The 16,118-nt window shown below is 39.4% G+C and overlaps 1 protein-coding gene and 1 pseudogene across 3 annotated transcripts in view; one reads left to right on the forward strand and one right to left on the reverse strand.

Moving 5' to 3' along the window:
* LOC118722006 (X-linked inhibitor of apoptosis) overlaps nucleotides 1-16,118 on the reverse strand; it is a 41,702-nt gene that overhangs the window by 23,248 nt on the left and 2,336 nt on the right. Inside the window, exon 1 of one of the 3 annotated variants that reach the window (XM_045583548.1) lies at nucleotides 10,678-10,754. The exons of the other annotated variants lie outside the window; for them this stretch is intronic. The gene's annotated coding sequence lies outside the window, so the exon portion shown is untranslated. Of the gene's footprint in view, nucleotides 1-10,677; nucleotides 10,755-16,118 lie in introns of those variants that run through there. 3 annotated transcript variants of the gene reach the window in all.
* LOC118721962 lies at nucleotides 586-3,925 on the forward strand (annotated as a pseudogene).

Raw genomic sequence — 16,118 nt, forward strand, 5'->3', positions numbered from 1 at the left:
GAGGTTAAAAGTGAAAGGTAGAATGATGACTGACAAAAGACAGAAAACTTTGCTTTGGAAGAAGACTCCAAAAGAAAGGGAGAATTTTTTTTTAAAGCATTTAAGTGAAATGAAGATGTGGAAGAGGATATTTAGAAAATAAGTATACACAGAGCACAGGAACTGTAAATACAGAATGAAATAGGTATTGGAGAAGGGTGATAAAATGCTTTTTGAGTATAAAAAGGTCTGAATGCATTAAAGTATGCTAAGCCCGGCCAGTATGGCTCAGTGGTTGAGTGTTGAACCATGCACAAAGAAGTCTACTGGTTTGATTCCCAGTCAGGGCACGTGCCTGGTTTCAGGCTATATTCCCCAGCAGAAGGCATGCTGATTGATGTTGATGCATTGATGTTTCTCTCCCTTTCCTTTCTATGAAAATCAATAAAAACATATTTTAAAAAAGATTCACTGCTAGTTAAAAAAAGTTGAGATAATTTAAGGTTTCTTTGTAAAAGTATATTCGGTCTTTGTACTGGGTAAGCAGAAAGGTAAAAAGGCACAGAAAAAAATCTTCAGGGGAACAGTGCTTGAAAAAATGGCATTATGGAAGCAAACACTGGCAAAAAAGACTCAGCAAGTAGAGGTACATGGTTATATGGGGGGTATGAAAGACTTTAAGATGTGAGATGTGTTTAAAATATACATACACACACAGTATATGTATATATAGCCTAGTCAACTAGGTAAAGATAGCCACTGGCAGGTGCCGAAGAGAAGAGGCTGACTGCCAATTTATGATAATGTGGGAATATGGACTTTTGAAGGAGAGAGAAAAATGCACACAAAAGACCCACCTACTTGGTATTTGCATATATTACAAAAGTTTCTATTCCCTGGGTTTTTATTATTAAATATACAAAATAAAAGTGATTTTAATGGGGGAGAGGAATATAAAATAGGAGGTACATCAGACTGATGCTATATGAAAATATATACTCATAGACAAGACCTAGAAGGCAATTAAATTACAAAATTAAAAACAATTATGTCGTCCAGCTGTCAAGGGTGTGGTGAAAATGGGCATGCTCACTCATGCTGAAAAAAATGTAAATTGTAGAACCTTTTGGGAAAGTAATTTGGCAATGCTTATAATGCTTATCAGAATCTATATCTAGGAATCTACTTTAAGAAATGATCTGAAATGTGAGAAAGATATACATGAAGATGCTTGTCATGGCTTTATTTATAACTAGAGACCCAGTGCACAAAATTCATGCACGGGGTGTGTGTGTGTGTGTGTGTGTGTGTGTGTGTGTGTGTGTGTGGAGGGGTGTCCCTCAGCCCAGCCTGCACCCTCACCAAACTGGGGCCCCTCTCACAATCTAGGACTGCTGACTCCCAACCATTCACTCGCCTGCTTGCCTGATTTCCCCTAACCGTTTCTGCCTGCCAGCCTGATCACCCCCTAACCACTCCCCTGCCAGCCTGATCGATGCCTAACTGCTGCCCTATTGGCCCGATTACCCCTAATTGCCCTCCTCTGCTGGCCTGTTTGTCCGAAACTGCCCTCCCCTGCAGGCTGGTCACCCCCAACTGCCCTCCCCTACAAGTTGGTTCCCCCCAACTGCCCTCCTTTGCAGGCCTGGTCCTTCCCAGCTGCCCTCCCTGATAGCCTGATCTGCTAGCCCTCTTGTGTGTTGGAGTGATGGTCAATTTGCATATTACCTCTTTATTATATAGGATAGTGAAAGGTGGAAGCAAACTAAATAACTGCAGGCATGATTAGATAAATAAGATATGTAGTCATTAAAAATGTTGCTTGTGAAAATTTTTAATAACATGAAAAAGTATTCATGAATGGGATTAAGTACAAAAAGAAAACCCTATATAATAAAAGGCTAATATACAAATTGACTGAATAGCAGAAAGTCCAGTTGCTCAACACAGGAGCTGCCCCCTGGTGGTCAGTGAGCTCCCACAGGGGGAGCACTGCTCAGCCAGAAGCCGGGCTCATAGCTGGCGAGTGCACTGGTGGTGGTGGGAGACTCTCCTGCCTCTGTGGCAGTGCTAAGGATGTCCAACTGCCAACTTAGGCCCACTCCCCATGAAGCTGTCAGTTGGACATCCCCTGAGGGCTCCTGGATTGTGAGAAGGTGCAGGGCGGGTTGAGAGACCCCCCCGCCCCCCGCTGAGTGCACAAATTTTGTGTACAGGGCCTCTAGTTTTTAATAAGTGGGTAGAATGTGTTAAGGTGGCAGGATTAAAGGTGATTTTTTTCTCCAAAGTGACTTTAACCCTTTGCACTCCACTGTCCCCTCTCAGGGGACATCGGAATTCTAGCATATCACTCGGATGTCCCCTCTCAGGGGACATTGCAGTTTACGGGGAATTGAGTTAATTCAACGCACGTTTCCGCCGTTAGCGTCGAGTAGCTGGTAGCCAATGTCCAGAATGGTTCAGAGTGCAAAGGGTTAATAATATTTTCACTTAATGTTTCTCAGAATGGTACCTTTGACCTGGGCCAGAAGACCAGCTGTGTGGGAGGTGGATGAGCAAGGAGGTGGATGGCCTAGTTGCTTAATCCTACTCCACAGGAGCCCTGCAGCCACCAAAGCAGAGGGAGGGAGGGAAGAAGGGAGTTGTGTTTCCATCTGCCACCAATGAGCCCTGTGAAGCTCTGGGGAGCTCAGCATTGAAATCCAAGTCACCAGTGCAGGTGCATTTGGTGAGCTGTAGGCTCCTGGGTTGCATCCACCTAGCGCTCATGAGGGATAGCCCCCCGCTCAGCATGACCGTCACTGCAGGGAAAGATGTGAGATGTGTTTAACAAGATTTCCTGGTGGGAAAGAGCAGGTATGGCTCTGAATTTCATCCGTTTTTGCTAGAAGGAGCAAAATTTAGACACGTTGAGGAGTTTTGTGGATTACTACATGTTCATAAGATACGTAATGTTGACATTTTATTAGGCTATGCAGACCTCCAGGGAAACTTATTACCTATAAATAATACTGATAAATACAGCCAACCCACTGCTTACGATTTTAATACAAAAGAAGGAAGAAACAAATAGTACCTTTGGTACAAACACTCTAATGAAGTAAAATGTTTTAACCAATGCACTGTGTCCTGTCTACAACAGAAAAAAGCAACATCCAGCCAGTCACAGGTATGCCCCAAGACTTCAAACCTATCTTTAATTACAGATGTGGATATTCACCCAGAAACACATTGTAGGGTAAGTTCACCTTTAAAAACCACTCTGAACTCTCCCTAGGATCCTATAGCTGGGATAGTTTCAGCCTAAAATACCCCATGGCTTAGAGAAGGTCCCAGGGATCTCTTTATATCCTTGCTTATTCCAGGGGGTCTGTTTCATGGCACAGGTCTATTGGCTATTAATGATGAAGTTTCAGAAGTTAATGATATAGAAGTTACAGGAAGAGTTTTGATCAAGTAATAGACATGATGATTGCAAACAGCTGCATTCTCATCATAGCAGCAATATAAACCAGGAGAATAATGTTAACAGTAAGATTTCTGGCAGTTTTCACCCAACCTACTGATAATAGTCTTCTAGGCTATACACAGCAGATTGAACCAAACACCGAGCCAAAGGATGAAGACACTGATGAAGATGACATTATTATTGAAGATAATGGCGTGCCACAGAAGATTCTTTCCTAAAGCTGTTTTCTACCGAAGACCTTGGAATGGTTAACACAAATAGAACAAACTCAGTTATGAGTCTGGACAGAACAGTTTTATTCCTTCTAATTAAGTGAGTTTAGTACCCCTAACAAGTGGCATAAACAGAAGAGAATTTGAAAAACATGTTGCAGATCAAAAACCCTTAGAATATGGAACAATCATTACATCAGGGAACCATCCTTCGAATGTTTTCTGGGTGAGGATGTCACAGGACATGTACATTTGGCTGGTTTAAGAGCTTTTAAACCTCTGATCCAATGACCTGGAATAGGCATGAGAACAATAATGTTGCAAGTTAAAATATTATAAAAATAGAAACAGAAAGTAGATTAGTGGTTGCCTAAGGCTGGGGGAAGAGAGGAAATGGGGAGCAACCACAAATGGTTATTTTCTTTTTAAAGTAATGAAAATATTCTAAATTAGATTGTAGTGATGGTTGCACGACTCCATGAATATACTAAAAACCACTGAACTGTACACTTTCAAATTATATGAATTAATAGTTTGCTAATTGTTAGTATACACTTTGATGGAGCAGAGGTCATCGTAAATCTAAAACAAAGAGATCTTTGCTAATGAAGTTATGTGCTTTTGATATGAAAAAAATAGATGTTATAGTACATGTTCAGAACTATGTAAGATTACCAAATCATTTCTGTTTGAAGTGGTTAAATATTTAACCTGTTGCAAAGATTCTAGTTAAGTTTTCCTTTAACTACATTCTTTAAATTCTGTGAAATCTTATTCTCTCTTTTGGTACTTTGAGAATCTCAGTTTTTGTGTTTCCAGAATTTTATTTCTTAATGTTGTTCTTCTGTTGCTAATTGTTACAAATCATTTTCTGAAATGCATTTTTTAACTTCTAAGAAATCAAACTAAATGGCTTTTAAATATATATTGTTGATTTCAGAGAGAAAGGGAAAGGGAGAGACATCACTGACGAGAATCATTGATCAGTTACCTCCTGCAAGCCCCCTACTGAGTATTGAGCAGCAAACTGTCAACCACTGAGCCATGTCGGCTGGGCTCAACTGGCTTCCTAAAGTTTCTTCATATTATGAAGCACTGAAGCTATGTTCCTGAATTAGGAAATTCTGTAGCTTATATATTTATAAACGAATTCCACATGTGTATACTTTATGATTTCAAAATGCACTTAATTCCATTGTCCCTGGTAATAAAGGAGACTCTCCTTTAACTAATAATTATCCTCATTCCCAATCTCATTGGAAAGCATTCTTTTTGTTTTGAGTGCATGTTTATACATATATGTAGGTGTGCTTTTGAACTCTTCTAATTATTTAAGTAATGTGAATTGTTTATATACAAAATGAAGCTAGATTAAGAAATTTTTACACAAGACAAATGTGCACTTTTTTATACAAAGATTTTGGATTTTCTTCAGTGAGATTATTCTAGGAACATCATCTAGACTTTAGGAAAAAGATGTATTGACCAATGACAGGTAAGAGTTTATAAATATTATTTTCATTAGGCTATTTCCCACACATCTACCTAAATCAAGTAAGAGTAAGGCTGCCGAAATTCATTACTGGCCTGATTTCTTTGATATTTATCATTGTAAAATGTACGTGAGCACTATGTGTGTATTTAGAAATTAAGAATATTATAAAGCACATTAACTCATTATTTACAGATAATTCCCTCCAAAGTTATTTATTTTATGGTACAGGTAGTGTGGATGCCTTTATAACAGTTGTATGTATGTTATTAAATCAATGCAGAATCAAATGATGGTTTTGAAGGATTAACTTCTCTAAGTGGAAAAAAAAACCAAAAAAACAAAACAAACAAACAAAAAAAAAAAAACCACACACACACACATAAAAACACCCCCACACACATAAATTATCTCTTAAAGAAAATTCTTATTTTCTGGCCAGTGTGACTCGGTTGGATCATTGTCATGTATTATACTATCATGATAACTGAAACATTATCTATTGTAATTATGTAATTAACTAAAGGCACCTGTTTAAAACTCAGAAAACAGTTATTTTTAGAATCTCAAATATGGCATTTTTGGTGGTTCTCCCACTCAAAGCCCCAGGACAATGACTATTCTTCGTTCCCCTATGTATCCTCTATATAATTTGCTGATAACTCAAGTATACTGGATTTAATAATTTCAGAAGGTATGCATGTGTGTGTGTGTGTGTGTGTGTGTGTGTGTATGTGTATGTATGTTGTTAGAATGAAGTTCCTTTTTGACAGGAAATTTATCACAATTGTATTCCCAATGTCTAATGCAATGCATGGCACATAGTAGTGCTCAATAAATATTAGGCAAAAGAATAATTGTTGAGTCCAGCCAGTGTGGCTCAGCAGTTTGATTTCTGGTGGAGGCACATGCCGGGGATTGCAAGCTTGACCCCCAATAGGGGGCATGTGGAAGGCAGCTGGTCCATGATTCTCTCTCATCTTTGAAGTTTCTTTCTCTCTCCCTTCCTCTCTCTGAAAATCAATAAAAACATATTTAAAAAAAAAAAAATAACTGAGAGAAACCAAGATGGCGGCATAGGTTAGGCACCAAATGCAGCCTAAGACAACAAATTTGAATTTAGAACTGGAAAACATGGGAGGCATTGCCCTGAAGCACCGGACGGCTAGCTGAGAGGAGGCTCTGGCATCTGGGAAGGAGAGAGAAGGCACGCTGAACCTCAGGAACTGTGAAGGTACAGAGAACTATGCGAAGGAAAATGCGCTGGATTACTCCCGATGTGCGGAGAGGAAGGGCTGGACAGAGATTGCTGCTGGCTTACTCCTGGTGCTCGGAGAGGGTGGGCCTGGCTAAGTTTGCTACTGGCTTACTCCCGGCGAGCGGAGAGGGCAGACAGCTAACGTGCGGCTGGCTTTCTTGTTAGAGAGGAAAACAGAACTGCCCTATTGCTCTGATAGACGGCCACAGACAGGGAGAGGCCAGACTGTCAGGCAGCGGCGGGCAGAGATCTCTTGGAGGTGTGTGAAGCCAGCGGCCATTACTGCGGGACTTGGGGAGGAGCCAACAGGAAAACAAAGCTTGTATGCACCAACCTGAGACTCTGTCCCATCCAAGCTGAGCACAGAAGCTCTCCCAGAGGCTGGCTTTCTCTAAGGAGGGACTGGCCGGAATCCAAAGCTTGTCTGCGCCTTTACCAAAGAGGTGCACGCACTTGCAACCAATCTTCCGAAACTCTCCAAGAGCAGAACTTTGCTAAGGCGAGACTGACAGGGAACGAAAGATTGTCTGTGCCACTCTGAGACCCCGCACTATCCAAGCAGAGTACAGAAGTCGTCCTAGCTGAGACACTGCTTATCCTCACAGCCAATTGGCTTGGAGATCAATGCTTCCCAGTGATACCAATAATAAGCAAGGCTTAACAACAAGACTGCACACACAGCCCACAAAGGGCTACACCAAGACTGTCCACTGCAGGTAACTGGGAAGGCTGTGCTACTGGGCTCTTCCAGAACACCTAGCACACAAAACTATTCCATCAAATCAGGGAAACAACTAAAATGCAGACAAGAAGAAGGATACAAAGGAAGGAGATGGAGGAAAAGAAAAGATTGGACATTGAGTTCAAAACTACTGTTATAAGGTTATTCAAGAATATCCTAAAAAAGGCCGATAAAATATATGAGACCTATGAGGATATGAAAAGGGAGCAACGAGAAATAATAAGGGATGAACTAGAAATGAAGAATACATTGTCTGAAATAAAAAAATATTACACAGAGTCCTAAAAACAGACTGGAAGATCGCAAGAATCAAGACAAAGATTTAGAACACAAAGAGCCAGAGGACACTCCTCCACAGAAGCAAGAAAAGAGAATCCAGAAAGTTGAAGTTAGTGTAAGAAACCTCTAGGACAATTTCAAGCGAACCAACATTAGAATTAAGGGGATCCCAGAAGAAGAGAGAGAGCAAGATACTGAAAGAATACTGGAAGAAATAGTGACAGAAAACTTCCCCCACCTGGGGAAAGAAAAAGACTTACAAGTCCAGGAAGCCCGCAGAACCCCAAACAAAAGGAATCCAAGGAGGACCACACCAAGACACATCATAATTAAAATTCCAAGAGCAAAAGACAAAGAGAGAATATTAAAAGCAGCAAGAGAAAAGCAGGCAGTGACCTATAAAGGAGCACCCATAAGATTGTCAGCTGATTTCTCAACAGAAACCATGCAGGCCAGACGGGAATGGCAAGAAATATTCAAGGTGATGAATAGCAAGAACCTACAGCCAAAAATAATCTACCCAGCAAAGCTATCACTCAGAATTGAAGGCCAGATAAAGAGCTTCACAAATAAAAAAAAGCTAAAGGAGTTCATCAACACCAAACCAGAATTACATGAATTGCTGAAGGGGGTTCTTTAGGAAGAGGAAGAAGATAAAGATAAAAATTATGAACAACAAATACGTAACTATCAACAAGTGAATCTAAAAACCAAGGGAATTAAAAAATCTGATGAACAATATTAACTGGTGAATATAATAGAATCAGAGGTATGGAAGGGGAGTGAACTGACGATTCTTGGGGAAAAGGGGAGAGGGGGGTGCGGGAAGAGACTGAACAAAAACTGTGCACCTATGGATGAGGACAATGGGGGCTGGGGAAAGGACAGAGGGTGGGGTGGGAACCTGGTGGAGGGGAGCAATTGGGGGGGGGGAGGAACACATTTGTAATAATCTGAACAATAAAGATTTATTTAAAGGGGGGGGGGAGAGAATAACAGTTGAACCACCTCCATTAGGCTACTGCTATTATTATTCCACATTCCAACCACCACCTCCCTCGGACTCTTGAAATCACTTTGAGTATTAAAAATTGTTAGTGTGCCATTGTGCCTTGGAAATGTGACCAAAATAGGAAATATATGCATACCATGTAAACAGGATAATTCTTCAGTGTTAAAAACAACAACAACAAAAAAACTCATACTAAAATCACATTTCAAAAAAAATACAGGATTCATACAATTTTTCATAGTAACACTATAAAAACTTAATGTGCTAACAAAAAAACCCCACACCATATTAATATAAAACTTACCTTAAGATTCTCTCTTTGCTCAAATATTACAAGTTTTTCTTATCAGTAGCTTTTTCCTCTATAGAGGACCCAACATAGAGATCTTATCAAATAAGCAGTATTCTCCCTGACCCAATGTAGGTCAAATCCTCTTTTAATTATCTTAAAATATTAGCCAGTTAGTTCTCTGTTTAGAAATAGCATTATGATTTACAATGTTGTAGTACCTAGGACATATATTGGTGCAAATCTATCATAGCATAAAAAAGATGAACTTTTAAAATGATATGGCCAGTAATAATATGAACAATAAAGATTGATTTAAAAAATATATAAATAAATAATTAAATAAATAAAATGATATGGCCAAAACAAAAATGGAATATAATTTTTCAAATTCAGCTTTCATATTATCATATGATATTTACATAAAAATTCAACATTTAAGTAAATTGTTCATTTATACTATACTGAGATTATTCATATTGTGAAACATATTTTCTTTTAAAAAATATTTTTATTGACTTCAGAGAGAAAGGGAGAGGGAGAGAGAAACATTAATGATGAGAGAAGCATTGATTGGCTACCTCCTGAATGCCCCACTGGGGATCAAGCCTGCAACCTGGGCATGTGCCCTTGACCAGAACTGAACCTGGAATCCTTCAGTCGGTAGGCTGATGCTCTAGCCACTGAGCCAAACTGGCTAGGGCAAGCATATTTTCTTTTAACTTTAAGTTAAATGGCCGAAAAAACGTTTTTGAGGTAATTACATTCAATCAAATCAAAAGTTCTTTCCCTAAACTTAACCACTGGAGCCATTCAAATAACTGAATGGCACTAATGAGCACTTAGCCTATAAGCTCAGTCGGCAACATTAGCTTACTAACACTGCTGTGTACAATGTATGCTTGATCATGAAGTCTATTTCTGTAAATACCTGAAAGGGAATACTGAGAACCAACAAAAAGAATATCAATTATATGTTCTACACTTAATTTAGAAAGTCATAGTAATACGTGAATTTGAGCACAGAACTCAAATCTTTGACAAATTATTCATAATAACTCCTCAGGAACAGCTCCCTCAGGATAAACACATAGTAAGGCATTCCCGCATCTATTCTTCAACAAATTATAGAACTGTGTTCCTCTGAAAGAATGTTTTCATGAAGATACACAGCTTTTGGGCTCAAGAATTCCCTCAAGAGCATAAAAAGAGCTCAAGACCACTATCATTCCCTTCATGTCACTGAAAATTGTTCAAACTTAGGATAATTTATAGTGCTCATAATTCAGTAATCTTTTGGTTTGTGCTAGAGACAAACCATGTAGATCTATGGCATAGATCAACACTATTTATGCCTTAACCTATGGACAAAGACAGTAGGGTGGTGAGGGCCTGGGGTGGGGAGCAAGGGTAGAAAAAGGGAGACATATGTGATACTTTCAACATTAAAGAATTTTTATAAAATACTATTTATGCTTATTCAGATCTCAGATGAAAACCTTTGCTAAAATCAGAGCAGGCAGGAAAAAAAAAAATCTCAAGATGGATACCAACCCAATCTTGAATACAACTGTCTTCCTTTTTAAAAGACAGGGGTCAGAAAAATCCTACTACCCAGGCTATGAACATTTTAGAATATTTATCTTTTAAGAACCTTTGCTGTGTGCATGCACGTATGCACATTATAAATATTTCTAAAGTGGATTTATTGTACAGGGTGTTTTATAGCTTTTTTTTTTTTTACTTAAAAATATAAACATCTTTCCACATCCATTTTTATCTGGATTAGAATCATTACTTTAAATGGATGTATGAATGTATCATAACCTCACCAAATCCATATTTCTGATCATTAATTTTAGATGTATATTGTTTCAAAAAGATAATACCCACATGATCAAACAATTCAAGAGGCACAAAAGTTATATACATTCTACCCGTGTACCTTAAACCTCTGGTTCTCTTCCTAGAAGCAATCACTCTTACCAGATTTCTGTGTACTCCTCCAGAGATGGTCTATGAATATAAATGCACGTATGAGCATTTTAAAAAACAAGATGTTAACATATTCTATGGACAGGTATGCAACTTCATTGCTAGACATTTAGGAAGCTAGCAATATTTCACTACTATACTTCTGTATACTATTGTATAAAAACTATGTAACTTTTTACTATTACAAAAAGGTCCCAGCTTCATTTCCCAGGCAGGGCACATGCCTAGGTTTTGGGTTCGTGCAAGAGGCAACAGACTGATGTTTTTCTCTCATATTGATGTTTCTCTCTTTCTCTCCCCGCACCCAAATTAATTAAAATGTCCTCTGATGAGAATTTTTTAAAATGTTGGCATGAATGTCCTATCTAAACCTGCTAAGTCATTGTTTTTTAACACTAATATTAAATTGTCTCAAACAGGACTGTGTCGTATCACCACCTCCTTTTAAATCAAGAAAAAGCTTGAAAAAAGGGGTAGTTCAGTGAGGTAACAGAAAATATTAGGCTCCTTGACCATACAAGGGTTGAAAAATTAGCTGGAACCCCAGAAAGGTAAATCCACAGCAATATATGCTGAGAGGACTGGGTTTTGAGGTCAACAAAATTATTACAGGAATACTAAGTATAAAAGTTCAAACAATGTATGTATAGCGCAAGCCAGTGTGGTTGTTGAGTGTCATCCTGTGCATTGCAAGGTTGTCTATTAGATTCCTGTCAGGGCACATGCCCAGGTTGTGAGCTCAAACCCCAGAAGGGGGTGTGCAGGAAGCAGCAGATCGATGTTCTGCTCTCACATGGATGTTTCTCGCTCTCCCTTTCTCTCTAAAAATCAATCAAAAATATTTTTTTAAAGTTCAAAAAACATATAAATATTTAGATGTACCAGGGGATGCACAGTGGCACCAGCTTTGCCCAGTTTAGGAAATCAGCCTTCACTCAGTTTACCCTATGTCTAACCATCTGAGTTCAAGCTAAACCCAGTGTATACAGGTAAGAAGAGGGGTAGCAGAACTTGCCATTCCAAAATATGCCTTTTTAAAACATTATTTTAAACTGGTTACTTTTTTTAAGAAATAAAAGACGGTTTGGCCATGGTGGCTCAGTAGTTCAACATCGACCTATATGAACCAGGAGCTCATGGTTTGATTCCTGATCAGGGCACATGCCCAGATTGCAGGCTCGATCCCCAATCAGACAGGAGGCATCTGGTCAATGATTCTCATCACTGATGTTTCCATCTCTCTCTCCGTCTCTGAAATCAATAAAGATTTATATATATATAAATATATATATAAAGTTATATATATAAATATATATATAAAGTTTTGTTTAGAAAAAACCTTTGACCCTCCCTCCCCCTTATTGGCCTGAAGGAATTCAGATAGAAAAACCTGCTTAGGGGCATGAGTGGGGTGGGGGTGGGGGATTGGAATGGGAGGTTGAGGACAAATATGTGATACCTTAATCAATAAAGAAATAATAAAAAAAGAAAAAACAACCTGCTTAAAGGAAAGGAGCTATCACTTTAACATAATATAATCTAAGTGTGACATAGAGAAACTTGGAAAGTCTGGGGACTTCCCATTGTTTCTGGGTGGCAAGGCAAGAATTTATTATATGTTTGTTCTTTCCCATTTACCTGTGAATTGCCTCCTTTCCCTTTGAAGTCTCAGACCCCCACCTCCCTCTCCTTAGTCCAAAATGGCATATAAGCCTCAACTGCCCAATTTGTCCTGTGGTCCCATATTCTCACAGAGCCCCCATATGTACACAGGTAATAAATCTGGTTATTTTCTCTTGTTAATCTGTCTCATGTCGATTTGATTATTAAACCAGCCAGAAGAACTCAAAAGGGTAGAGGAAAATTATTTTTCCTCCTCCACACAGGTACACCACACTTTTCACCATGGCCCATATCCTTGGAAACACATTATAAAAGCAGATCATGCTAAGTGACTCACAAGTATTCTTTTTTTTCTTTTTTAATTTTTTTATTAAGGTATTATATGCATACATATCTTACCATTTCACATGTATTCTTAACAAAGATTGGATACCAATCATAGCAACATCAAATTCCAGGCCTAGCCACTTTGGCTCAGTAGATAAAGCATTGGCCTGCGGACTAAAGGGCCACAGCTTTGATCCCTGGCCCCTGTTGGGGCATGTGCAGGAGGCAACCAATGATTTGTCTCTCCCACATCAATGTTTCTCTCTGTGTCTCCTCCTCTTCCTTCCACTCTCTCTAAAAATCAATGCAAAGAATATCCTTGGGTGAGGTTTAACAACAAACAAAAAAAATCCCAAAAGGTATCAAATACCAGTTACAACTATATCAGAATTAAAAATAATAAAAGTCCATGACAAATCCTACAAAATGGACATAAATGTTTTTATCATACAAAGGACAACCTACTATTAAGTTATACACAGAGAAGATAAAACATGTCATTCTTTTTTAAAAAAAATGTTTTTATTGATTGTTGAGAGCAACAGAGACAGAGAAGGGGGGACGGGAGAGAGGGAGAGGGAGGGAGAGGGAGGGAGAGAGGAGAGGGGGGGGGAACATCGATTGGCTGCCAACTGCATGCCCCTAATGGGGATCAAAGCTGCCAACCTGGTCACATACCCTGACCAGGAATCAAACTGGGGACCTCTCAGGACATGGGACGATGCTCAACCAGCTGAGCCACAACAGCCAGGGCATAAAAATGTAACTGTTAAGTTTGACCTTCAATTCTTTTTTTTCTTTTTTAATTGATTTTTTTAAGAGAAAGGAAGGGGGAGGGGGGAGGGGGGGAGAGGGGGAGGGGAGGGAGAGGGGGAGGGGAGGGGGAGGGGAGGAGGGAGAGAAAGAGGGGGAAGAGGGAGGGAGGGAGGGAGGGGGGAGAGAGAGAGAGAGGGAGGGAGGGAGGGAGGGAGGGAGGGAGGGGGGGAGGGAGGGAGGGAGGGAGGGAGAGAGAGAGAGAGAGAGAGAGAGAGAGAGAGAGAGAGAGGAGCAAAACATAGATTGGCTGCTTCCTGCAGGCCCCTTACCTAGGATTGAGCCTCCTGACTGGGAATCAATTTGCAGCTTCTCAGTGCATAGGACACTCAACCAACTGAGCCACACCAAGGCTGGCCTCAAATTCTTTTCTTTTTTTTAAAATATATTTTATTGATTTTTTACAGAGAGGAAGGGAGAGGGAATAGAGAGTTAGAAGTGCATGCCCTTGACTGGAACCGAACCCGGGACCCTTTAGTCCACAGGCTGATGCTCTATCCACTGAGCCAAACTGGTCACGGCAGGCCTCAAATTCTTATAGTAGATACAATAACTAGTCAACAACAATAGAAAGGCCTTTCTTTTAGATTATCTGGAGGGGCCTGGAAGTTTACATTTTCCCTTTTTCCTTTAATATATTTCTTTGTAACAAGTAGGAGCATTCAGTCAACAATTTTTCGCCAGGCACCTACTTTCTACATCAGCCACTGTCAGTCAATACAGCTTAAGGTGTGTTAGTTTGGTAATCTCAGCCTAAAAACTATTTTCCTACAGTGACCTCAACATTTCTCACCTTAGCTTCTCAATTTACTCAAAACTACCAAATTGGTTAATTTTGATCAATGCAATACCATCAAGATTTTTGTTTAAGAAAAATTAGCATTCAAAAAACAAATATAAATTCATAGTTGTCTTTGTGACTAAAGGGGGAAGGGGATATTTAAAAGTTACCAAAACTCTAATCATATCTGAGACCTTTATAAATTTCAGAGTAGATTTGCCACATATATTACATTTCCAAAATTCTAATAGTGTAAAAAATAACCACATAATTTGGCTACAGATAATTTGACCTGGTCAGTGTGGCTCAGTTGCTGGAGCGTTCTCTTGTGCACCCAAGGGTTGCCGGTTTGATTCCTGGTCAGGGCCCATACCTAGGTTACGGGTTTGATCCCCAGTGGGGGCATATGTGGGCAGCAACTGATTGATGTTTCTCTCTCTCCCTTCCCCTCACTCTAAAACCAGTAAAATATATCCTTGAGTGAGGATAACAAAAAAAAAGAAAGATATGTTTAAGAGATCTTCATCTTTTGAAATACAGATGCAATGAAAAAAAAAAGCCTGAGTAATGACTGGAATCAGAAGAATCTGGATTCAAATCCTACTTCTGCAACTTAATAGCTATTTGTATCTTGGGCAAGTTATTGAACTCTTATGAGCTTCTACAAATTTTCTCTCCTCTATGCTAGAATAATTCCAGAATATCAAACTCAGAAGCCCATTTTTCCCCTCTTCAAGCTATTATATACCCATCCTACAAAATTAAACTAAATAGGTCAGCTTCTAATATAGTAATGATACATGTTGGAGGTGATACACAGACACCTCCAACAAGTTTTTTAAAAATATATTTCTTTATTGATTTCAGAGAGGAAGAGAGAGGGGAGAGATAGAAATACCAACGATGAGAGAGAATCATTGATTGGCTGCCTCATGCACAGGCCCTACTGGGGACTGAGCCTGCGACCCAGGCACGTGCCCTTGACTGGAATCGAACCCAGGACCCTTCAGTCCTTGCTCGATCCCCAGTAGGGGGTGTGCAAGAGGCAGCTGATCGATGACTCTCTCTCATCGATGTTTCTAACTCTCTATCTCCCTTCCTCTCTGTACAAAATCAGTAAAAATATATTAAAAAAAAAATATTTAAGCTTTTGATTTTTAGAGAGAGAGAGGAACATCAGCAGCCTCCTGCACATCCCCTACTGGAGATCAAGCCTGCAACCAGGGTCCATGCCCTCACCAGAATCGAACTGGTGACCTCTTGGTTCCTGGATCTGCACTTAACCACTGAACCACACTGGCCAGGCAATTACAGTAATTCTTATGTACTGAAATGGGCTTGCCTAACCTTTAGTCACCATTACTTTGCCTAGTTGAAGTAATCTAATGTACTAAGCAATAGAATTACAGATATAGTACAAGGGGCACTGGACTAGGACCACGCTCTCCTAATAATCAAATATATAATCTTGGAAAATTCACTTTTTCTTCTTTGAGTCTTAATCTATTCATAAAAACAAAAGAACTGAACTACTAATCACAAGGGACCTTTCCAGTCTTAATTTTTAATTGATTCTTATTTATAAAGATTCTACATTCATATTGTTTTCATTGTGTCAAATTCGATATACTGAATATTAGTTTGGTACATTATTTGATAATCAAAAGCTTAGCATATTCTATATAATAAAAAGCTAATATGCAAATCAACTGAACAGTGGCATGACCAACAAAAGGACTGGTTGCTGTGACATGCACTGACCACCAGGGGGAAGACACAACACAGAAGCTCCCTCCTGGTGGTCAGTGCACTCCCACATGGGGAGCACAGCTCAGCCAGAAGACAGG

Source organism: Pipistrellus kuhlii, unplaced genomic scaffold (genome assembly GCF_014108245.1).
Source record: "Pipistrellus kuhlii isolate mPipKuh1 unplaced genomic scaffold, mPipKuh1.p scaffold_m20_p_19, whole genome shotgun sequence".
Taxonomy (NCBI): domain Eukaryota; kingdom Metazoa; phylum Chordata; class Mammalia; order Chiroptera; family Vespertilionidae; genus Pipistrellus; species Pipistrellus kuhlii.